The 24857-nt window shown below is 40.1% G+C and overlaps 1 protein-coding gene across 5 annotated transcripts in view; it reads right to left on the bottom strand.

The window, feature by feature from the left end:
* The window catches only part of Enpp6 (ectonucleotide pyrophosphatase/phosphodiesterase 6), a 251160-nt gene that overhangs the window by 182917 nt on the left and 43386 nt on the right, over positions 1–24857 (bottom strand). For 2 of the 5 annotated variants that reach the window (XM_033765423.1, XM_033765421.1), the window contains exon 4: positions 13062–13154. The exons of the other annotated variants lie outside the window; for them this stretch is intronic. The gene's annotated coding sequence lies outside the window, so the exon portion shown is untranslated. The remainder of the gene's footprint in view (positions 1–13061; positions 13155–24857) is intronic. 5 annotated transcript variants of the gene reach the window in all.

Genomic DNA, 24857 nt, shown 5'->3' with positions numbered 1-24857 from the left:
CACTCTGCACTGCCATGTGATGCCCTTCACCATGTTTTGATGCAGCAAGATGGCTCTCACCACATACCAACATCTTGATACTGGACTTCCCAGCCTGTAGAAGCATGAGTTAAATAAAAGTCTATTTTTTACAGATTACCCAGTGTGTGGTATTCAGTTATAGCAAATGAAAATTGGCTAAGACTGTACGAGTCAGTTTTACATCACTATGACAAAAAATCTGGAATAACTAACTTAATAAAAAGGAAAGACTCATTTAAAGTCACAGTTTTGGAGGCTTCAGTCCATAACTGATGGTTTACTACTTTTGGGCCTGTGGCACGGCAGTACATAATGGAGAAGAGTGTGAGTAGAGCAAAGTAATTTACCTCATGGTGGCCAGGAAACAAAGAGGAAGAAGAAAGGGTAGAGTTCCAATAATTTCTTCTTGGGTGTGCTCCAAATGGACTAACGTACTGCCAGGAGACCCCAACTCCTAATGACCCTGCTTCCCAAGTCTACAACATGTAGGACTTTGGGTGAAATTTAAGGCCTAAGCTACAACAAAGACAGGCACAGATATCACTTCTGGTCTATCTGGACACAATTGCTTTCTACAAGCAGATTCCTTGAAGTATGGGCAATGGGGTCTCATCTTCTTTTAAATCTTAGTCAAGAGAAGTATTTCTCCTGAGCATTTGACAAAAACCATTAAGAGCTCTACAGAATATAAAGTCACCATTGAAAACTCAGTACCTTTTCTCTACACTAATAATGAGCCCACTGAGAAGGAAATCAGGAAAACAACTCCATTCACAGTAGCTTCAAAAAAATAAAAATATCTAGGATCCAGCCTAATCAAAGAAGTAAAAGACTTCTACAATGAAAATTATGAACTCTGAAGAAAAAAGACCCTAGAAGATAGAAAGTCTTCCTATTTTCATGGATTAGCAGAATTCATATTTTAAGTGGCTATATTACCAAAAGTGAGCTACAGATTCAGTGCAATTCCCATCAAAATGCAATAACATTCCTCACAGAACTAGAACAAACAATCCTAAAATTCACAGGCAAATAAAAAGCCAAAGTGATTCTGAGCAAAAAGAGTAAGGCTAAAGATATCAAAATACTGATTTCAAATTATACTACAAAGTCATAGTAACAACAACATCAATCTACTGGCACAAAAACAGACACATAGACCAGTGGAAAAGAATTGAGGACACAGAAACAAATACATGCAATTATAGCCATGCGATTCTGGACAAAGGAGCCTAAAGCATACATTGGAGAAAAAAGCAGCCTAGCAAATGGTGCTGGGAAAGGTGGATAAGCATATGTAGAAGATTGAAACTGGGTCCGTATCTCTCACCCTGTTAAAATACCAGTTCAAAGACCGAGGCATAAAACGTAAAACTTTGAAACTGCTAGAAGAAAATATTGAAAGCCATAGACATAGAAGGAAACTTTGGAAGCTACAGACACATTGGAATTCTGAAAGAACTCCAATGGCACAAGAAATAATAGCAAGAATGAATGAGTGGAGCTACAAAAAATTTAAAAGTTGTTGCACAGGAAGAGAAAGTACCAGCAGAGTGAAGAGAGAGCTTACAGAATGGGAGATAAACCTTTCTAGCTACTCTTCAGACAGAAAATTGATGTCTAGAATAGGTAAAGAATTCAAAAAGAAGGAAATAATCTTTCTACTCAGCTGGTGGAAATGTAAATTAGAACAACCACTATAGAAATCAGTATGGTGGTTCTTCAAAAATTGAGATCTATCATACGACCCACTTATCCTACTCTTTGTTATGTACCCACAGGAATTTAAGTCAGCATGCTATAGAGAAACTACATATCCACATTTGTTGCAGAACAATTCATAATACCCAAGATATGGAGCCATGCTAGGTACCTATCAACTCCTAGATAAAGAAAATGTGGATATACACACAATGGCAGATTACTTAGCTATAAAGAAGAATGAAATTCCATCACTTTCAAGAAAATGGACGGAACTGGACATCCTTGTGTTGAGCAAAATAAGCCTGGCTCAGAAAGACAAGTTTCATATGTTTCCCCTAATATGTGGGATCTAAAAATGATGACACCATAGTAGCTCTAATTCAACCATGATTTGCCCTATGTAATTGCATTCTAATCTGTTAGTCTTAAATCGATTGTCATTAAATCGGACATGTGATCTGTCTCTTATCCTTGTAAAAACTATACGTCCTGCAGAAACCTCTCTCAGCTTCAGCATTGCTAACTGTGATGTGCTATCTTGTATAGGCACAGTAATTAAAGTACTGTTCCATTCCCCACACTACTTTATAATAACTGGAGTAAGAGGGCTGAAAATTTAGCAATCACCTCATTGCTCATTACCATTATGAGCCTGGCCAGCAACATGGCTGCAGGATTGCTCTAACTCAGTAAGTGAATATGGCCACTCTTTTTTCAGAATAATTTTCTCTGCATAGCTGCACAGACATTGCGTCCTTAAGGAACTGGACAAGTCGAGAGGGAAGACAAAGGCAGCTCTGCGTCCTGTCTTGACCTGGGATCTGTGTCAACTGCACTCTGTGACATTTTAAGGGTTGCGTTTCCTATCCCTGCCAAGAAGCTTCCACCAGTAACACCTGACGTTCTATCGACGCCCAAGGAGAGGATGTGGGTCCTCTCCCCAGAGGGACTCTGGAGCTGTCCAAGCAGGCTTGGATTTTTCTTCTCTAGAGGCCCCAGGATGACTACAGGTCTTGCCAGCATGCCAGTCATATGGAACATGGACCCTTTCAAAAAAACAAGCAGGCCTAGATTAAAGACTCCCTGCTATGCGCCGCCCGGTACTCTAGAACTATAGCAACTCCAGCTGTCTGCAGTACCCTACAAACGGAGCAAAAGTGAGTCGGCATGCACAAACACACTTACTGAAAACATAAACGCGTTCCTGATAAAGGAGATGGTAGAGGGTGAAACCTAATTTAAGTACACGGGTAGTTAATAAAAGTAGAAAGAAAACAATTTGAGAGACTTGCCTTCCTGAAATTGCATTTCTTAAAACTCAATTTTAGACGTCAGCAAGTGAGTAGCCACTAGGAGGAGCTCTCTTTTCAAAATACAGCATAGTCTATCCCTTAATCCTTAACCTGTTTTGAGTTGAAATGGCTTTAAACTTTACTTTACCACATCAACAGGCTTATTGCAAGTATTTGCTCACCAAGTCCACTGGCTCCGTTACAGATTTTGTGTTAATCCACAGTCTACAGCTTGGAGTGCCACCATGAGCTAAAGCTTTCCTTTAGTCCCTAGGTCATTGCCTTCAAAGTTAGTGATTGAGATGCCCTGTAGTGAGTGCGTGCGTGCGTGAGTGTGTGTGTGTGTGTGTGTGTCTGAACTTCAATCACAATCATAAGAGTTGGAAAATGGTTATATCTGCAGTAGAGATAACTTTAGGTATCTTTAAAATATTTAAATATATATTTAATATAATATAGTTAAAATAGAAAACCCACTTAGTATACTTATATATAACTATTTTATATATTTGCATGTTTGATGTATATTACATTCATGTATTCTATAACCTATATAATTGAATATAAATTTATAACATATATATATCATAATTGCATATACTATATATTTTAAATATTGATGTTCAGTGATACCATACATACTTTATAACTCCTTATATATAAAATGCCTATTAAATATATTCTATTTATGTTCATATGCACTCTACTAAATATATGGTTTACACACTAAAATATTTTTAATTTATATTTTAAAGTGTCTGAGCACTATATACATATACATGTTTGCTGTATAATGTTGCTGAGCAATATATACACGTTTTGTTAATTCTTCTGGTTTTATCCACAATACCCAAAAAATAATATAAAACACATAATATCATTTTCTGTAACAAATTCAAGGACCTTTATGCTTTTTCCTAGACCATACCTCTTCATATGTAGTTGACAATAGAAAAGAAAGGGAGGATTAAATTCAAAGAAAAATGGGCAGTAGTTGGTTTTCTTAGCTTATTAGGATAGAAAGTACAGAATAAGTGTTCACTGTAGCTAAGAAGAAAAAATACTTTACAATCTCAACCAAATATGGTCATATAAAATGGCTCTTCGAATCTACTTTAATGTGCACTCCTAAATCACAGATGATTTAAAAAAAACATACATTGACTGGCCATCATGCTGTTTTGAAGAAAGCCAACTCAATATCTAATATGAAAATAATAACATTTTGATTTTTAATAAGATCTGACTAGCAACCTCAAAATGCAACATTTTTCAGCCTCCAAAAACAAACAAAAAAACAAACAAAAGTTCACACCATTACCAAAATCAAGCTCAATTGAAAACTGAATGGAAAATTTAGAATAAGATGTAGTGACTACATGCTAAGGTTAGAAAGTTACCAACAGGCTCAGGCAAGTTTTACCTCTCGAAACTGAGACCACCTAAAAAAAAGTTGGAAGAAAATTCTTACCTCTAGTCTATTCTCATTCCAGGACCAAGAGTTTGAATTCTGAAACATCCCAAAGATCACACTGGCGTTAACTGCTTGAGTCGCCCAATTCATTATCGGAATATTCACCCCTCATCCCATTCCCCTTTTAACTGCCTTCACCCTACACAGAAAGGGGGGGGGGTGTCCAAGACAAACAAACCAAAAAAAAAAAACATTTGTACAGAAAATAGAAAAACCTGGATGTTTCCTTTTAGGAAAAACAGTCCCTACAAGGAACATTCTCTAATGAAGAGATGTACAGGAAAGAAATCTATTTAGCTGTATGTTAGAAATTTAAGTTTCATGCCCTCCTCCACTCAAAAAAGAATATCAAAGAATCGAATAGATTAGCACCATAGGTCAATGTCAGAAATTGGGACTGGGCCTCAGAACTGACGGGCCATGCTCTGGGAATAGGAAGCTCTCAGGATAGGATCCCTCAGCAGAGGGCAGGGCAGCAGACAAACAGCTGCCCTGCCTCTTAAAAAATACTTCACTTAAAGAGGAATAAGTAAGGCTACAAAACTCTATGGGAAGAGCTAATTTTAGAAAAGTAACAGAGAATAGAAAAAGGAATTCATAGCTGGGCACAGTGTCATGCGCCTGTAGTCTCAGCTACTCTGCAGCCTAAGCCAGGAGGATCTTGAGTACAAGGCCAGCCAGGGCAATTTAGAAAGACCTTGTCTCAAAATAAAATCAAAAGCCAAAAAGGGCTGAGGGTGTAGCTCAGTGATCAAGTTCCTGCCTAGTACAAGGTCCTGGGTTCAATCTCAAGTACTATAAGAAAAAAAGAAAGGAAGGAAAGGAGGAAAGAAAAAGGCGTTCATCTAGATAATCAAAAGAATCAGACTTCTAAAAATAACCTACAGAAGAATCTAGACGATTCAGGAAACAAGAGCCTTCTACAGGGTATAAAAAGATACGGTCTCCATTAAACAGGAGCCAAAGAACAGAAAGACTGGGGTGAGATAAAAATTAAGCGATATGAATATGACTAACTAATGCTTTCAGTAATTATTAAGAACCATTATAACCTGTCATGGTGGTGTGTGCCTGTCATTCCAGCACTGGTGAAGCTGAGGCAGGAAGATCACGAGTTTGAAGTCTACCTGGGAAACAGCCTGGGCTACATACTGAGACACTGTTTCAAAAACAAAACAGACTGGTCCCAGACTAGGAATGGAGAGACATGTTGAACAGATATGATGGCACTTGTGATATAGCTTACATATTGTGGGTTCATACACAATACAATAACAAACAAATAATTTATTAAGAAAACAAGCAAATGGCAGATACAAGGACGGCAGGTGATCCTGGCATACCACAATCCTTTGGTGTCTGTAAGGGACAGGTTCCAAGAGCCGCTGTGGATACCAGAATCCACAGATTTCTAGTCCCTTGTACAAAATGGGGCAGCGTTTGTGTATAACCCTGCACATCCTCTCATGTACTGAATTCACCTATAGATTACTCACAATGTCCAACACACTGCAGATGTTATGAAAACAGTTGTTGTGCTGCATTGTTTAAGGAAGAAAGAACAGGAAAACCATCTACACATGCTCAGTACACATGTAAAGTTTTTTTCCAATATATTTGACCTGCAGTTTGTCTAATCCATGAGTGTGGATCTCCACAGATCTGGCTGGCCGGCTGTATTAGATGAAGTAGTCAGGGAAATGTCTGCCAAGGAACGTTATTTGGTCTGAGGATGCTGTGGAAAGAGCCACTGGCAGAGGAAGCATTGCACTTCAAGGCGAAAAGTGTTTGAAGACCCCAAAACAGATCAGCATGGCTGGTAAACATTTTAAGATGCTTTACAGTCACAAGCAGCAGTCAGTTAATGCATAACCTTTAGAGCCAAAGTACTCTGGGTTTAAGCAAAAGAGGGAGCCATTGAGTACATACACAATGTGCCTATCTGTAAATGTTCATGCACATATATGTGTATGTGTCCATGTGTTTACATACATGTTACACAGGTTTACATGTATTTAAATGTGTGTCAATAAAGTACATTAACACTCTATAGGAAACAGACTAGAAGGGACAATGGAGAAAACAAGAGGACAGAAAGATGACGGTGGCACCTGGAACTGAATTTCAGTAATAGTCCTAAAAATGGAGACAGACGGACAGTCTAGAGAAATTTTGAGAAGCAGAAACAACCGTTCACTGGTAATGGAAGACATAAGAGACCACAAGGTGTTAAGTACGATGTGGGTTTCTGGCTTGAATAGCGTGGCAGGTGGATATGAAAAGATAATAAGAAAGTCTGAAAATGCAATAGCAACATTAAGAGTGCCTAGGAGGTAGTGAGAGGCAGAATTGAAGAAGCAGAAACAGAACATACAATGTCGAAGTAACCTGAGATTCTCTCCCAGAACGTGAAGAAAAGTGCACAGAGACGAAATGTCACGGGGAAGGAGATGACAGCTTGCAAAACTATTTTATGGATAATATTGGTGTTTCTGAAGAAGAAATGAGAGCAACTGAACAAAAACATGGAGATATAAGAATAATTTCCTGGTATGGATAACAATTAAGTCTAAAAAAATAAAGCACCTTCGACCAAGAGAAATTAATTAGAGCTCAAAACATGGCTATTTCATTCAGAAACACTGAATATTTCCACAGTACATCATCAAACTTTTTGAAGTTGCTTAAAGAAAAATGCAAACTCCATGTGACCTTTGTTACATAGCAGCAGTTCATTAAGAGACAGAAGTCACTGGAGCTACATGCATAGCTAAAGTTTTGAGACATAACAAATATGACTCAAAATCTGTAGTGAGCCAAAATTGTTACTCATTTGAGAAAACAATGAAAAGATATTTTCATCTCTGCAAGGGCTAAGAAAATGTACTATTTTATTTCCTTACTCACTTCTTTTTTTTAATTAAATAATTGAGTTTATTGGTACATTTTAGGGGTACAGTACTGTTACAATCATTGTTGGGATCTTGTACCTCTACATGACAGGTCTTGGTTCTCATTTTTTCCCCTTGTCCCTGCTCTCCCTTCACCCCCTCCTCCCCTCCCTATTTACAAATATTTTATTTCCATCTTTTCATTTTCTCACATTTTTTTCTTTTCCCTTATTACCCTTCCCCTACCCACCCCACCTTCCCTACACCTTTAGACCCTTGCTTCCCATTTCACCATGTCGTACTCACTTCTATCTAACAAAAGGTGGCTTGAGTTTTGATCAAAAGAAGTCTCTAATAACAATTTTAATTTAACTATAGAAATAAGTCAAAAGAATGTTAAGTATACTTTAAAATAGAAAATGAAATATAATAAAATTGCTTCTGAAAAGTTTAATATCTACAAAAGTTGAAAATAGGAGTGAAATTTTTCATAGCAAGTAAAAATACTCCATCCCACATCTTTTGCACAAATGCAGACTTGCTATGAAAAAAATTAAGCAAGGTGATGTGTTAGGGAATAGCAAGGAACCAATTTAGATAAGGAGCATGGGAGGATCGCTTCAAGAATCAGTTTCCTGACTCTGCAGTAGAGCTGAGATTCTCAAAAAGGACAGAACGTTTATATGTTGACTCCAAAGTATCTCATTATGTTTAGACTGGACTCCACTGGAATCACATAATATAACTGGAACTCATAACCAATACACCTGTATTCCCTGATTATTCCTTAATTTTGCCAAAATTTCTTCCATTTACATGTTGTTGTAGAACATTGTTCACATAAACAGTATATAAACAATATACCATTATCCAGTTAGGTCAAGGATAAGCAAATATTTTCCGAAAAGGTCAAATAATAGGTATTTCCCATTTCCAACCTTGTCACTATAGCATGAAAGGAAGCACTACATAAACAATTGGGCACATCTGTGTTCCAATAAATCTTTACTTCAAAGGTAGGTATTTGTCCACTGGATTTGGCCAGTGGGCCATAATTTGCCAACCACTGATTTCAGTAATTCTTCCAAGCTAGTCTTAGTGTATGTAATTTGTTTGCCTAATGATCATGTTCCCTTTCCTGCCTTAGCCACTTTCCTGATCACAGTATGATCAAAACCCAACACCTGTCCATAACCTCCACTGCACCTGCCCTAGTCGTGGACCACCATTTTTTTACCTTTCCCTTTTACTCCTTCTAGAAGCCTAAATCATACAATCATTTAACTCTATCAAATCCTTCTGTCCCGTAATCTTGCCATTTCTCTGCTGTCTTCAGTAGATGTGTACCGGTGAATTTTAGTCATCCCACACAAAGGCTTTGGAACTGTCCTATATGAATGACACAAAAATCACAGAAATATGCTGCTTTCAGCTTCAGGGCTGGCTGGCTCTTGGGGGCCAGTAACCATGGTAACCACTAGAAGTACCCCGAAGACGTGTGATGGGCCCTTCAGGTCTGACATGGGCTTCTCTACCTCTTACTCTTCCCTTTCTGCTTTCTCATTTCTTTTTTTCTTCTTCTTCTTCTTCTGTTCCTCCTTTTTTTTTTTACTCCTTCCTGCACCCCATACTCAGAAGTATTTCTGAAGGAAAAGTACATGTCTATGCTCCTCACAATGTCAGTGCCACCAGTCAGGTGGGGATCCTTGTGTCTTGTTCTCTGCAATACATAGGACAGTGTCTAGCACGTAGTGGAAGACGTTTGGTGAATAAGTGAATTCATAAATGAATGAGGAGGCAAACGGCCTCCTACAGAGTCACTGTCATGGCATTTCTATTGCCTACCTTGAGTTACAGGCCAAAATCTACTAGTCTCACATGGACATCAACAATGAGGAATTACTTGCTGGAAATAATAAGCGTTCACTAAGATAAAATAAAATATTCCTCTGTGACCTTTTTCGTGGGGTACTATTCACTTCTCAGTCACTGCTGGCCAAGACCAACACCATCTCCCAGGATGCTCTGGGCTCCAAGGAGAATTTGGGACCCATGCAGCTTCCTTCAAGGGTTTCCAGAGAGTTTTCACATGTGGCCAGGAAGGCTAGGACGGTTCTGTTCCCTCTGGCACCACTCCTATTCAAACCATGTAAAAAGCTCAGCAAAAACTCCACATCCTGCTTGGTCTGTGGCTGTTACAGAGGCCAGCGTAATCATGTATGGCAGTCACATGTGGAGTCACACTGAATTCATCTGTCTACAATGTCAGAACCAGGGCTCCGGCCCCAAAATCCTGGCTGTTTCCAGAGCTTCTCTGAGTTGGCCTGCTTCTCCTCTCTCTGAGCAGCCCTAGTCAGGGTTAAAATTGGGCCCCTACTCTCCCAAGATCTCCCCCAACAGGCAGAGTTAATCATGCAGGCAGGGTACCCAGCACATTGCAACCCTGAATGCCTATTTAGTGAGCCTGGCTGAAGACTCAAAGGGAGCCCATAGGAAGGACCACTTTTAAAGATGCTCAACATAAAGGAAACCACCTCAGGCCACTAGGTCTCCTTGACCCAACTTGAGTCAGGCTTTCCTGAGCTTCTTCTCAACTAGGCCTCAGTCTTGACTCAGGAAAACTTGAGCATATCCTACCACAGCTTCTAACTGTCCAACTGCACTCCTGAGATGACATTAGCACCCTTAAAATGCCTTCACGCTTCTCCCTATCATTCTGCCTTTAAAGTGCTGTTACGCCTGGGCAAACTAAAACTGAGTTCAGTCCATGCTGGACTTCTACTATTTATGTTTTAGTAAACTACTGCTTAAAATCTGCCCTTACCATGTTAGTGCCTGGTTTTGTTTCTCCTTTTGACACGAGTCACTCTCAGTACTACACTACCCACTCACCCTTGCTGGTGCCCTGACTGCCCTAATCCAAACTCCCGGCACAGCAGATGCTGTCTCCACTTACCCTCACCCTCCTGGCTTCTGCTCTTCTATGGCCCCCTTTGTTACCCCTACTTTCTGTTTCTAAGAAGAAAAGTAGGAGTGACCTAAATTGGACATTTGGTTCAGGTGGGTGTTCCAGGTCATTGAAATAGATCACAAATGAGTTTATTAAAGGATAATGGGAAAGCAAAAACTTTCAGAGCTTCAGCCTGAAAGGAAATGGTAGTGGGACCTCTAGGCCTTGTGCCTTGTGTCTTCAGGCAGCAGCAGTTTGGGGCAGCTTCTAGAGGGGTCAGCGCCCATAACTAGAAAAGAAAACTCTTGTCATGGACCAAGCAGAGCTACTGGGGTATCGGTCCCTTGCAGAGGAGAAATTCCTCAGGGTTGATCTCTCTCCAGGCTTTGCTGTCAGCTTCTCAGAACCACCACAAACTTCATTTGCAGCCTTCAGGGTGTCAACTGGGAGTTTCCATGGGAATTGGGAAGTTTCTAGGTAACTTAATGTTTCTTCCCAAGCCTTGCCCAGGACCTGATTTATCAACTGCTTTAAACGTTTCAGAACAAATGTCAAGTATCTTAGGTTTTGTTATGCAATTATTTTTTATCAGTAAAGAATATGGTGAGGGGATAGCCCAACATCTGAGTTAAGTTCTTCCTTGTGATTTTGGGCAAGTACAAACTCTAAAGTACTGTGAATCTCCAGATGAAATGATGGTCATCTAATGTGTGATGATTGGAATTATGATATCACACATACTTTCTGTTATAAAACAATATTTAATCATCTCACATTTTTATAATTTCCTAGCATTATGCCAGGCAAATAGCCAATGCATAAGAACTGAATTATGGAGAGATTACATATGGGTGCTGGGGAATTCTGGGACTTTTTTTCCATTTTATGACCCATCTTCATGTGGTAATATATCCAGAAACACATCAAACCAACTCCAAAAGCAGAGGATATGAGCCATAGATATATGCAGCTCCCCCACAGCAGCCTAAGTAGATGAGAATACCTCCATTGTGTAAATGAAAAAACTCACACTCAAAATCATAGATTCAGGCCCAGCTCTGCCTTTTCCCAAATCTTGTGGGGCTGCCACTCCCTGGCTGACGCATTACCCTGATGTTTCCTCTTACAAGGTGCCAGGAGCACTGACCATGGGGTTATGAGGACAAGACCTAGTTATCTCAAATTCCAGGAAGAGCTTCACGGTGGGAGTGAGCCCTGACAGACGGCTGATGGGAAAAGCTAGAAAAGAAGGCATAAACGTAGGACCAGAAAGGGGAGAGTGTCAGCCTCCTGTCAACAGTCATTGCTGGTTTTTTTCTCTTTGCTGCTGTTTCTATGAAGGGACCCTTCAAGGTACTTTCCAGCGACTGTTTTAGGCTCTTGTTTTGATGAGCTGCAGCAGTTGCAGTTATGTGGGTGGAGGGAGCCCCCTCTTCTCACTTTCCTTTCCCTCCTTCCTCGTCTCAAGTTCAAGGGCAAAAAGAGCAATGAAAGAGCCAAAGGCTGTGGCAGAACTGGGAAATACCAGGCCTTGTGTTACACATACGTGTAGTAGATGCTCAGGGCCTCCTGCCCTTTGACAAAATGGGTCTGAGACCCTTGGGAGAAAGCCAGATATCTACCATCATCGTGGTATCTCCCTTCAACACTGACTGCCGAGTTGGATTTGTGTGTCTATCTGTAGTGAAGTAAGTGGTCAACCTGAAAACACATTGCTGTTTAGAGATTTTTCTCAATTTTTTTTGCAGATTAAAACTCAATTAGATGACCCAAGTCACACACTCAGATCAACTTTCCACATAGAGTAAATCCTACAACTTATCACTGACAGCTGAGCCGTACTGTGGACCAGAGACAGAAGGATGCTGTGATTGGAGGAAATAGGAAGACTGCAGCTTGCCTGTCTGAGAGATTGCAGGAGGAAGGGAAAGAGAGACAGGCTAAGGAGAACAAACTCTGGGATTTGATTCACCCCTTCTCTCGGGACCAGCCTTTGAGAAGGAAGAGAGCGGCCTTAGGCACTCCCAGATAAATAAGGGAAGCCTGGGAACCTCAGAGTTGGAAGTCAGAGGAAGAGGAAGTTTCAGGTTCCCAAAGAAGCCCAGCTATCAGCTTGGCAACATATCCACGCCGGCACAAGGCAATGGCTTAGCGAAAAGAAGGCAAGTTGGTGAGAGATGAAGTGAAGGCAGAAACACTGCACGTCCAGGACCTACGTGCGGAACACTGGAACCCCGATCGTTTCCAGGTGCCACAGCAAAGGAATGTGGCCATGCTGAGCTCACCATCACACAGCAAAGATCTCGCATGGCTTCAGAAAAGCCTTGGTGAATCCACATCAAGTTCAGGGGAAAAAAAAAAAAAAAGGCTCCTTAGGCTCCAGTGGGGGCCGCAGCTCATTATCCCAAAAGGTCAGATGAGGCCAGCAGCACCTCAGCAGACAACAGTACAGGAAGTTGCCCAACTCAGCCACTCTGTGGCACAGACTGAAGGGTAAATACAGGACACAAAATGGACCTAACTGTTCCTTCTTCCATGGGGTTGCCAAAGCCACGCCTATCCTCTATGATCGCACTGAACAAACATCACCAATTCATGTCTGTTTTCCTCGTACAATTACGCATAATGTCTCCTTTCTCTCACACACATTCTCTCTGCCCTGGATTCCTCTGCCAGCAGTGGTTGTAAAGGGAAGGAATGCTAGAGAAGCCAGGAGTGGTGGCGCTCACCTCTCACCCCAACCATTCAAGCGGCCAGAGGAGGAGGAGGATTGTCTGAACCCAGGAGTTGGAGGCCAGTCAGGGCAACGTAGTGAGACGTGCCTCAAAAATAAACAAACAAAAAATTATGGAATAAGATAGACATCGTGATTCTATGTAAAAATTAGAAAACTCACCTGTTTTTAAGATTCTGCTATATTCGCTCATCCACAGAGAACATTTTTGGAAAGATTTTGCTAATGGTATTTACCTGGGGGTAGAGGTGGACTTGGAAAGAATTGCAAGTGTTGTTTTTATATGCATTGTTTGCTAAACTAGGCACATGTTTTAAAATTAGAAAAAAAAATGTGTTCATTTTAGAGGGTGAATTACAATGGCCACTCAGTCCAGAATACAGGCATCCTCTCACAGAGGAGCCGGAAGGCAATGAAATCTGAGAGCTCACATTTTACCACCGCAGAGACTGAGTGCTCGCCTTACCCTTGGAACAGTTTGTATTACTGCACACAGGCCATTTACTAGATCATACTAAACATAGTTTTGTTTGTTTTTCCTATGACCTAGTGGGTGTAGGCTCATGAGGAAAAGCTGAACGGTAAGAGGGAAGCAAAGTAAACATTTTCTGTGCCCATCTGGGCAGAGTGTGAGGAGTTCTGTAACCGAGCTACAGTTGAATTCTGACTACTGATTTTGAAAGATTGGTTACTCACTTCTTCCAGTGGCCAGAAATTACACCATCCTCTCACCAGAGCATGGCCTGTTTTATTTCTCATTTCAGGGTTTCACTTTTGCTCCTCAAAGGTGAGCTACAACCAGTGAGGCCAGAGTTTCACACTCGATGTGAGAGCTGCTGTGGCCCTGTGCTGCAGAGAGCCGTAGGTAGGGGCTGGAGGTTGGTGGAACCTGATCAGTCCGACTTTTTCTTTCTTGGTTTTCTTTCTTTCCTCTCTTTTTGTGAGAGCAATAGCCTTCATTTTTGGAGTTTGTCTTTGTTGTTGTTTTGGTACCAGGGATTGAACTTGGGGCCTTGCACTTTTGAGGCAGGTGGCAGCACCACTGAGTTAAATTCCAGCCATCCTTCATTTTTAAAAGATAAAAAGAAGAAAAAGGAAAGAAGGAAAGAAAAAAGGTGTTTGTGTGTGTGTGTGTGTGTGTGTATTTAAATAACACTAGAACGATAGAAGGTTCACTGTGACTCTGTGCAATCGCCTCAGAACCTGGGCTACAAGACAAGGTCGCAGCTGGGTAAGGTCTAATGTGTGCTGCTCCAGCCACGGGTCCAGGTTTTGGCCTTGACTTGGCTGAGTGACAGGGTCAGCTCAGTGTTGCAGCTGGGCTTCGGGGTGTACAAGAAAACACATTGTACAGGTCTTGGGGTGCAGGGAGGCCAGATTCTCACATGCTCTGGGAGTCAGCATCATTCACGGTTCGCTGGTGTGCTTAGCCAGAGCGCAGCACACTCCCCACAGTTTGCCTCCAGGCACAGAGTCCCCTGTTTAGACTGACACATCCTTCTGGCATCTCCAGCAGGCTGAACACCACAGGCTGCAGATCTGTCTTGGTCATGCTGTTCATGGGAATGTTATTCATGGGCAAGCTCAGCAAGTCGCTGGGGTTTCTAAGACAATACACAGGAAAAGATGTTCTCAAAATAGCAGAGCTGCTGTACGCTGGTCATGGAAATGTCAGCGTCCCAGAATAGTCCTGTGTCTCCCCCATTGCCATCAAAGTGGCCCAAGGCCGGTCGTCGCCTATCAGCTTCTCAATATTCTCCAGGCCTATGTACAACACATAGAAAAGGCCCAGGCACTTGGCCAGATCAGGATAGAACTTTTCCTCAACCTTCCCCAACCAAAGCTTACCCCACCCCTTCTTCTAACAGACGTTCTTCTACTGGTCCAGTCACTCCCATGCTCTGGAAACCACCCCCAGTTTTTGTCTGTTGTGAGAGAGCAGGAGGAAAATAGACAATCGCCAGAGGCCTTCTTTTCCTAGAGATGCAAGAAGAAGAATCCGCACAGCCAATCTTGCTGAACCAGCCAGTCCCTCCACTGAACCCAGTGGCTGAATGGGTGTTGTCATTTGCTAAGTGTGCCATGATGTGGGACATGCAGGGAAGTTCTTGTGTACTGTTTCACAGCGAGTGAAATCCTGTTGTGTTCCTACTGGTATGAACCTTAGGGGGTTAGTAGATGTGTGTATTCGGTAGCTTTTCATTGCTGTGATAAAATCCCTGAGAGAGTCAACTTAAAGGATGTGGTATTTATTTCTGCTCAGAGTTTCACAGGTTTTAGTCCACAGTCACTTGGTTCTGATGCCTTGGAGCCCTGGTGAGGCAGAACATCATGGCAGGGGAAAGTGGTGGAGCGAAGTGGCTCACCTCATGGTGGACAGGAGGCCACAAGAGCAAGAGGAGGGCAAGGTGCAAATATATGCAACCTTCCTCCAATGAGGCCCCACCTCCGACAGTGCCAATTACCTCCCAGTAGTGCCATCAGCTGGGGACCACGCTTTCAGCATATCTTTTGGGGGGGCATTTTAAATCCAAACAACATGCTATTGCATCCAAATCAAAGAGCAATCTGATTCATGTTTTTCTGATTTCACGGCAACAGAAAGACCTCAGAACCTTCTCTTTCTCTGAGAGCTAGTGACCCACAAACCTAAGAATGAGGAGAGGCAGGGTCTGTAGATGTTGGTGATCAGGGATTCTATTACTGACTCTTCTCAAGTGTTCTGCATTCCTCTCTTCAGGAGTGAGATGTGCTTGTCACTTAAATTTTAGTATCAAGATAAGAGAAGTGAAATTAGTCCTTGTGGAGAGTCAAAAATTTTTGCTACATATGTGCTACACACTAGCCTGGCCTCACACTCTAACTTTGTGTTTCCTCTGTGATACACCATGTTTTGTCATTTGCAAGGCACACATTTCTCCACTCACAACTTAGAATATCTGAAATTAAGGGCATCTTAAAATTGGAATCCTTTTATAATCATTGCTTAATCATGATGTTCATGATTCCAAGTAACAGTCATGACACAGTTGTCTTTGTCCCCCAAATGCTTAAAATAAAGGTGCCAGCAGCACGACGTACTGTGACTTGAAAGAAAGTCCTAGAAATAAAAGTGTAAACACACTTTTAAGTCATAGGAACCAAACAGTGATGAGAAGAAGGTAGAGGAAGTGGTGAACTAGATGTGCGCCCCAACACTTCTGAAAAAGGAGACAAGAGTTGGCTGATTCTACATATTTGTAAGGTCCAGCTGAGAGCTAGCACCAATGGTTTTGGTTTTCTAGTGATTATCCTCAAAATGCTGTATCTCTGTTGTTTTCTGATGGCAATGTCAAGGAAAGTTCCTAAACTTGAGAATAAGTCAAAGGGATGGAAGCACCTCCCTCTAATATCCTATAAACCACTTAATTGTCTGATGGAATGTACATTCATTCAATGTGTTGTCTACTTCTGGGTAAAGTTCTACATTTTGTGAAGTTACATGTTAACTTACAAATTTTGTCTAGTAAATGCAAACAATTTTCAACAGAAATGATAACTCCAAAGATGTATCTTATTGCCCAATATGACATTAACCGGTTTTATTTCTAACATAAACTTACTCCAAAATATTTTTTTCAATGCCCATATATCCCTTATTCTCTTAATTCTCCTAGAATTATCTAGATTTACCATTCTGCTGGTGTGTGTGTGTGTGTGTGTGTGTGTGTGTGCGTGTCTATGTCTTATTTGTAGAATTTCCTCTCACCTTTCCCTTCATGATTTTATTTTCCTTTCAGCCCATCGAAATGCTTGGTGCCAGTATTGCTCAAAAGCACAAATATACTCTCAGGATCAGGCTACAAGTGAAGTAAATCCAGAACAGCTTTTAAATATGTTTACCGTCTTTATCACAGAGACAAAGTACATTGCTGCTCAGATCTCTGAAGCTGGTCCCACCAGTTTCTGCGGGCTGAGAGGGCCAGCACTCTGACAGAATCTGCCTTCCAGCCCAGACTGCCCTTCCTGGGCTTCTTTCCCAGCCCATTTAAAGTAAAACAAACCCGGGGCTTTACGTTGTCCATCCTCTGCGTGATGAGCAAACATTAGGTACAGCTGTAAGAGCAGGGCGTGAATGGTGTTTCAATCCAGTTGGAGGAAAAGAATGATGAAGCAAAGGAGTTGAACAGAAATCTCTCCAAATTTCCTTATTTCTCTGGCCTTTTGTTATTCCTTTCCTTTATCTGGGGTGACCAACTGTACTCTTTCTCTGCCCCTTATCTTGTTGAACTTCCCACTTTTTTCTTTTTTTTTTAAATGGGACCAAACTCGGGTCCTTGCACTTGAGAGGCAGGTGGTGGCACCACTGAGCTAAATCCCCGGCCCAAACTTCCCACTCTCACCATGTAGAAATATGAAACGGTGCAAATCTACCCAAGTTCCAGTGCTACTGGAGGTGGAAAATACTGTTACTGAAGTTAAAAATAGACGGGAGAAATCTCAGCCTCTCCCCTTTTTCTCATTTACCTTCTTTTTCTCTTCTCCTTCCTTTGTCTCTGTTCTTTTTCCATAATGTAAAGTCTCTTCATTAAACGATTTCTTTGTGACTAATTCTACCCCTTAATTTTCTAACATTCATTCTTGACTTTCAAGGGGACATTCACTATTTTCCGTGACATTTCTTAGGATTCAATGGACATAAGGCAATTTCTTGGTAAGTCCAGATAAAGGGTATCAACAACCTGACCTTGCTCTCAGAAGGTGCTATGGGGCTCTGTGTTCCACACAGGGAATGAAGAAGTGAGCATGGGGTGGGCATATCTTCCCAACAAACTGGAGGTGTCCTGCACAGGTATGAGATGCAGTCTCTAGTTTGGAGAGAGGCAGGAGGCCCCAGCTCTTGGCCTGATCAAGTCTGCTCAAGTGGTGAAACAGAGCGAACCAGAATTTCTCCTGTCTGCTGACATCCAATGAAGGATCATATTCCGTGGGAACAGCTGAGTCAACTGCAATTTGAACCTACACTTTAACAACTCCAGAAAGATCCAGAACAAGTAGGGTGAAGACAAGAGGTACTGTCAGCAGCATTTGTGATAGTACATTGTGCCACTACTGCAGGGGTATGTGTTATCACTGTGGCAAAACACGTGAGGTAATCAATTTAAAGGAGGAAAACTTTATTTTGGCTCATGGTTTCAGAAGTTTCAGTCCACGGTTGCTTGATCCCATTGTTTTGGGCCTGTGATGAGGCAGTACGTCATGGCAGGAAGTGTGACAGAGGAGGTCTGCTCAGCTTATGGCAGATGAGAAATGGGCTGGGGCCCAGTTCCCTCTTCATGGGCCCACCTCTAATGACCTAAATTCGTCCCACTAGGTCCCATCTCCTGAAGGCTCTATCACTTCCCAGTAGTGCCACAGACTGACAGCCAAGCTTTTAGAACGTGACATTCAGATGACGCTTCAAATACAAAAGCTAACAAGATGGAGGTGGCATCGATCCCTTTCCTGCCTGTTTTTAGGGTAACCACTGGCACAATGAAAGGCAGGTCAACAAGAGAAAATCACAATGACTTTATCAGTGCGAATAAGACAGGAAGTCATATGAAACATAAAACTGAAAGGAGTGACTCTATGGTTAATGTTTAAATAACTTCTTCATGAGGAGATGGAAGAGGGGAGCTCAAGGCAATTTTAGAAAGATAGTAAATGATTTTTTCTTTTTCTTTCTTTCTTTTTTTTTTTTTTTTCAGGAAATAGAATGAGCCTAGAGATCAGACAACAGTGGCCTGACATAAAATTCCTCTGACTCTAGGTATGAAGTTTGACTTTCAGCCTCTTCCTCTGTAATCAGTTTAATCTTCCTTGTTTATGAAATTTCAGTGAAACTAAAGGCAATGCTGTTCTTTTTGTTGCACCCATTCTTTGAGCAAATGAAGGAACTTTGGAGAAAGCCCTCCCTTGTGTTTTCTGCTCCCCAGGGGCTCTCAGCTGGAAGTCTAAGGTGACAGATGTTAGGATATCCTTTTATGAATCTCAACACCTCCATTCTTGACCCAGCTGCCAGGCTTTCTTTTCCTGCAGTTATTCTGGCCCTCATTTATTCTATCATCGCAATACTGAGGATTATTTCCATCATCAATGCTGCTGACTTTAATGCTAACTCTTTAAAAGACTTTGGACTAAAGTGTTTGCGTTTTAGAACTTGACATTTTTGCCATGGAATGATAGGTTGACGTGTGAATAATAATGTTCTCCATCATGAGAATCCCATAATTGACTAATTCCTTGCTGTGGGACAATTGGGTTATTTCCAAATTTTCATTACACCAATAATACCTTTCTAAGAACTAGTATAGCAAAATCTTTGCAATCATTTAAAAAATATTTAATTACATATACTGTAAACAATCATATGCTATTCATTAAAAAAAAAAAACAAACATACTCAGCCAGGCATGGCAGGCTACACCCCTGTGACCCCAGCTATTCAAGCAGCTGTCAGGAGAATCACACATTCAAAGTCCAACCTGAGAAACTTATGGAGACTGTTTCAAAATTTTTAAAAAGAGCGGGAGATGTGGCTCAGTGACAGAGTACCCCTGGGTTCAATCCTCAGTACTAAAAATAATATTTAAAATATAATAGATATGAAGAAAGTCCTCAGTGACCACCTTCAGTCTAGTCACTGCCACTGTCATAGAGCTACCTACCATTACTGGCTAATGTAAAACTTTTTAAATGTATGCATCTACATTTCAAGCACTTAAGTAAAATATCTATGCTGAATAGTTTGATTTATGATGCTGGAGGTGGTACACAGATGTTAACATGGTACACCTCCACTTGGCAGAATATCTTGGAGAAGTTTCCAAGACAGCATATGAAATCTGCATTATTCTCTGTAACTACTGAAGAGGATTCCATACTCAAACCACAGTTTCTTCGCTACTTCTCTATTGCTGGAACTTAGGTTGCTTTAATTTTGCTAACAAAATAATAATGCAGCATCATATATTCTCCCTGTGCAAATGCTTCTCTGGGGAGTCTCACAGAAATGGAACTGTTGAGACATAAAGGAGACAGTTTTTATTTTAATAACTACTGCCAAATTGCCCACCAAAATGACCACAAAAATAGTCCACAACAAAGAACACCTGAGAAACTACATGAATACCAAACCAGCACTATAAGCAATTCTAAACAAGATCCTAGAAAAAGACAATGAAGGCAACAACACCATGAGGCCCAACAGACCAAATCAAATAGGCAAGGCAAGAAATTAAAAGGTGAAAAAGTAAAAAGAGTCAACAAAAGGCCAATAACATGTCAATAATAAGTCAGTACATATCAGTTATAACCAGCAATGTCAATGGCCTCAACTCACCAATCAAGAGAAATAGACTGGCAAAATGGAATAAGAAGCAAAATCCAACAATATGTTGTATACAAGAAACACACCTAGGGCAAAAAGAAGCCCATAGATTGAAAGTGAAATGATAGAAAACAATTCTCCATGTGACAGGAGCCCAGAAAAAAAAACAGGGGTAGCAATCTTATTTGCAAACAAAGCAAATTTCAAACCAAAAGTGATTCTAGTATTATTTATGTAGGACAGTACTGTATCACACCTCTGTGAATGTAAAATATCTTGTACCTTAAATATATATATACATACATATATATATAAATTGAATTTTGGGAAACTTTAACGGTGCTGTCAACTTTGGAAAAAGTTATACCAATTCACTGTGTTGAGTTGGCATTGTACAGAAATGAACAGCCATATTGGTCTAGAAATGTTAATTTTTTTTCCATTTGTACAGGGGTAACACAGTGTACTAAATATGTAAGTTCATATCTATGTGGGTTTGATTACAGAAACTAATAAAGTATTCTCTAAATAATAAAAAAAGAATAAGATAAGACTACAAGAGCAAGAAGCAATTTAAATATGTTAAAGGACCATTTTCATCTTCAGAATTAAGGATTATTTTAATCTTACATCATCGCCTTTTCTCTTTTACTTTCCTGTTTAGTTTTATTTTAGGATTCCCTATTTTTAATGTTCATACAGAGATTTCTTTAACTGAAATACCGAATAGTTTCTCTGGTGCGAAAAACTATAATGGTACACAGGATCCTAATGAGATAATTAATAATGTGAAATAGAAAGTAAAGGGCTAAAGGTGTAAGGAAAGTGGGAAGGGTGGGGGAAAGGTAATAAGGGAGAGGAAAAAAATATGAGAAATTGAAAAAATGTAAATAAAGTGTTTGTAAATGGGGAGGGGAGGAGGGGTGAAGGGAGGGCAGGGACAAGGGGAAAAAATGAGAATCAAGACTTGTCATGTAAAGGTACAGGATCCCAATGATGAATGTAACTGTATTGTATACCTAGATTGTACCAGTAAACTCAATAAAAAGAAAAAAATAGTCCTATGAGAGATCAAACAAGAGTATGTCTGTCCTCACAACCTCACCTACACTTTACATAATCAAAATTTTTATTTTTGCCACTCTGAAAAATAGTATCTATGTTATCTGCATTTCCTTTGTCACATGCTCAAAAAGATCTGGATAGTTTTGAGAATAATTCCTCACAGTGCATTGTCATGGATGGGGCCCCTGGAAAACCCCATTTTGAAGACTGAAGGTCCTCAAACATCTATACATTTATACAAGGCTGTCCTTCTGTGGTCTCTGAGTTAGTCAGGTTTCCATCTCTGTGGCAAAATACCTGAGAAAGTCAATTTAACAGAAGAAAAGTTTACTTTGATTCCTGGTTTCAGCCCATAGATGATTTGCTCTGTTCCTTTTAGGCTGTGGTGACACTGCACCATATTGAGCTGAGCACATGGTGGGGTAAATCTGTTCATCTTATGTGGCTAGGAATAAAGAGAGAGTGATAGAGATCCTAATATCCCCACAGTCAATTATATAACTTCCTTTCCTTCCACTGGGCCCCACCTTCTGAACGTTCTACCGCCTCTCTGTAGAACTATCACCTGGGGTCCAAGCTTTTAACATATGGGTGTTTAAGATCCAAATCATAACACTCTCCATATTGATTCCTAATTTACAAAGCTGGCTGATATGATATAATGATAAAGTAGCAGATTTTCAATGTTTGAGTGTGATTAGACTCTAGCTGCAACTACCAAAATATTGGTGGATGAATTATGCCAGGTCATTACACATCCCATATGCCTGGCCGCTCTCCACAGGAGCCAAGATTGCAGCTATGTACAGGCAGGAGCCAGTCTTGGAGACCTGCAAATGGTCCCAGGATTGCTGTAGTGTCTCACTAGCAGAAACTGAGGCTGTGAACATTCCCCTTCTTCTTTTGGCCAAGGATGCTTTCTCTTTCTTCTCTTTAGAGGAGTTTGCTTTGGTTCTACCAATCTCTTGGGAGTATGCATTTTCTAGGTAAAATCTTACTTGCTAGCTAATTGGTAATAGAATAAGCACACACAAGGAAAGTGTGTGTACTAGGCTTCAAATGAATTATCAAGGTGTTTTGTAGCAAAGCCTCTAACCTGGAATTAGTCACAGCAGGTCCAAGCGTCAGCTTCACTTTTATTGCTATGCAGCTTTGGCATAAGACTCAAATTTCTAAATTTCAACTTTCTCATTTGAAAAAGGATGATCATATTAGGACCTACTTATAAGGCAGTTATTAAAATTAACTGAATTAGTCAACCTCTGGATCCAGGCACAAAAATGTATTTTATCCATAAAATAAGTATGAGTATTTCTCCACCTGTTCTCATAGCAGAAATACAAATCTGTGCAGATTGCACTTTCCAAAGTAGTTGGAAGGGGCACGTTAAGCTATAAAAATTTATTCTGAAATACTACAGTTATAAAGAAGTCCAGTAAAGTTCCAAAGACTTTTCTTATTTTTCTTGGATTATGACATCATGTTTATTCAGAAATGTCAGTCCATTTGAGGAGTCTAGCAACCATGGATTATCTAACAACGGTTACTATGGTTGCAAGGAAGGAGGAGAAAACAGCTTCCCAGCAGTGTTTATTGAAGAAAAGAGTCAATAGTTCCTGCACTTTAATAACGACTATTAGGTATTTGCAGATTATAAGACAGAAATGACAGCAAAGAGAGTAGAAAAAAACACTGCTATGCTCTTTCCAAGGAAATCAACACACTGCGTAGCTCAGCACACTGAGAGAAGCAATCCATGATCTTAGTATTTCTCCCTGGTGAAATACAGCAAAAGTCTCCTTTGCTCCACATGGTAAGTGACTTTCTGTCATAAGTTTCACTATATTCTATACTTGTATTTATGTTTTCAGCACTGGTGAGGTAGCTTTCTCATGAAATGAAGATGGATGATTCAACTTGGATTATTTTTTGTTTGTTGGTTTTTTGAAACAGGGTCTTCTTACGTAGTTCAGGCTGACTTTGAACTCAGTTTGCAGCTCAGGCTGGCCTTGAACTCATGGCTATTCTCTCACTTCAGCTTCCAAAGTTCTGAGCCTGGAAAATTTCTGGATTCTTGCAAAAATGATGAAGATGAACAAAAATTCATTAAGTCACTGATGCCTCCCCATGTTGGAAAGGGTTGATTGCACTGATAGGTGGTTGTAATTTATAAAATAAGATCAATATTTATTTAAGAAGAAATCTTCATTGCGCAGATTTGACTTTAAATTCTATCTCTAACCCTTAGAGATTGTGTGACAGCTATTTAGTATCTCAGGGGAGGAGAAAAACACCTCATATTTCTTACCTAAACAAAATAAAATACGTATTGAAATCATACTTACAAGACTTTTGTTTTCTTTTTATTGAGTTTATTGGTACAATCTAGGTATACAATACAGTTACATTCTTCATTGGGATCCTGTACCTTCACATGACAGGTCTTGGTTCTCATTTTTTCCCCTTGTCCCTGCCCTCCCTTCACCCCCTCCTCCCCTCCCCATTTACAAACACTTTATTTACATTTTTTCAATTTCTCATATTTTTTTCCTCTCCCTTATTACCTTTCCCCCACCCTTCCCACTTTCCTTACACCTTTAGCCCTTTACTTCCTATTTCACATTATTAATTATCTCATTAGGATCCTGTGTACCATTATAGTTTTTCGCACCAGAGAAACTATTCGGTATTTCAGTTAAAGAAATCTCTGTATGAACATTAAAAATAGGGAATCCTAAAATAAAACTAAACAGGAAAGTAAAAGAGAAAAGGCGATGATGTAAGATTAAAATAATCCTTAATTCTGAAGATGAAAATGGTCCTTTAACATATTTAAATTGCTTCTTGCTCTTGTAGTCTTATCTTATTCTTTTTTTATTATTTAGAGAATACTTTATTAGTTTCTGTAATCAAACCCACATAGATATGAACTTACATATTTAGTACACTGTGTTACCCCTGTACAAATGGAAAAAAAATTAACATTTCTAGACCAATATGGCTGTTCATTTCTGTACAATGCCAACTCAACACAGTGAATTGATATAACTTTTTCCAAAGTTGACAGCACCGTTAAAGTTTCCCAAAATTCAATTTATATATATATATATATACACATATATATACATGTATGTATATATTTATATTTATATAGAAAGAAAAATAATACCAGTATGTTATGCATCGATAGCAGCAACAGCTTTTCCAGGTTCTGCAATCATCTGAACAAAATTATAGGCATTCAGCACATTCCATTAAAAAAAAACAAAAAAAAGAATAATATCCAGAAAACAGCAAAGTTCTGTTGCTGTTGTGGTACCTGGCACCATTTTTTTTTATTAGCATCTTAATCATCATCTGGAAAGAGAACATTCT

Source organism: Fukomys damarensis, unplaced genomic scaffold, assembly GCF_012274545.1.
Source record: "Fukomys damarensis isolate Sample0158 unplaced genomic scaffold, DMR_v1.0_HiC HiC_scaffold_18, whole genome shotgun sequence".
NCBI classification, from domain to species: Eukaryota; Metazoa; Chordata; class Mammalia; order Rodentia; family Bathyergidae; genus Fukomys; species Fukomys damarensis.
Note: the sequence above shows the minus strand (reverse complement) of the source record. Positions and strands in the feature narration are given on the sequence as shown.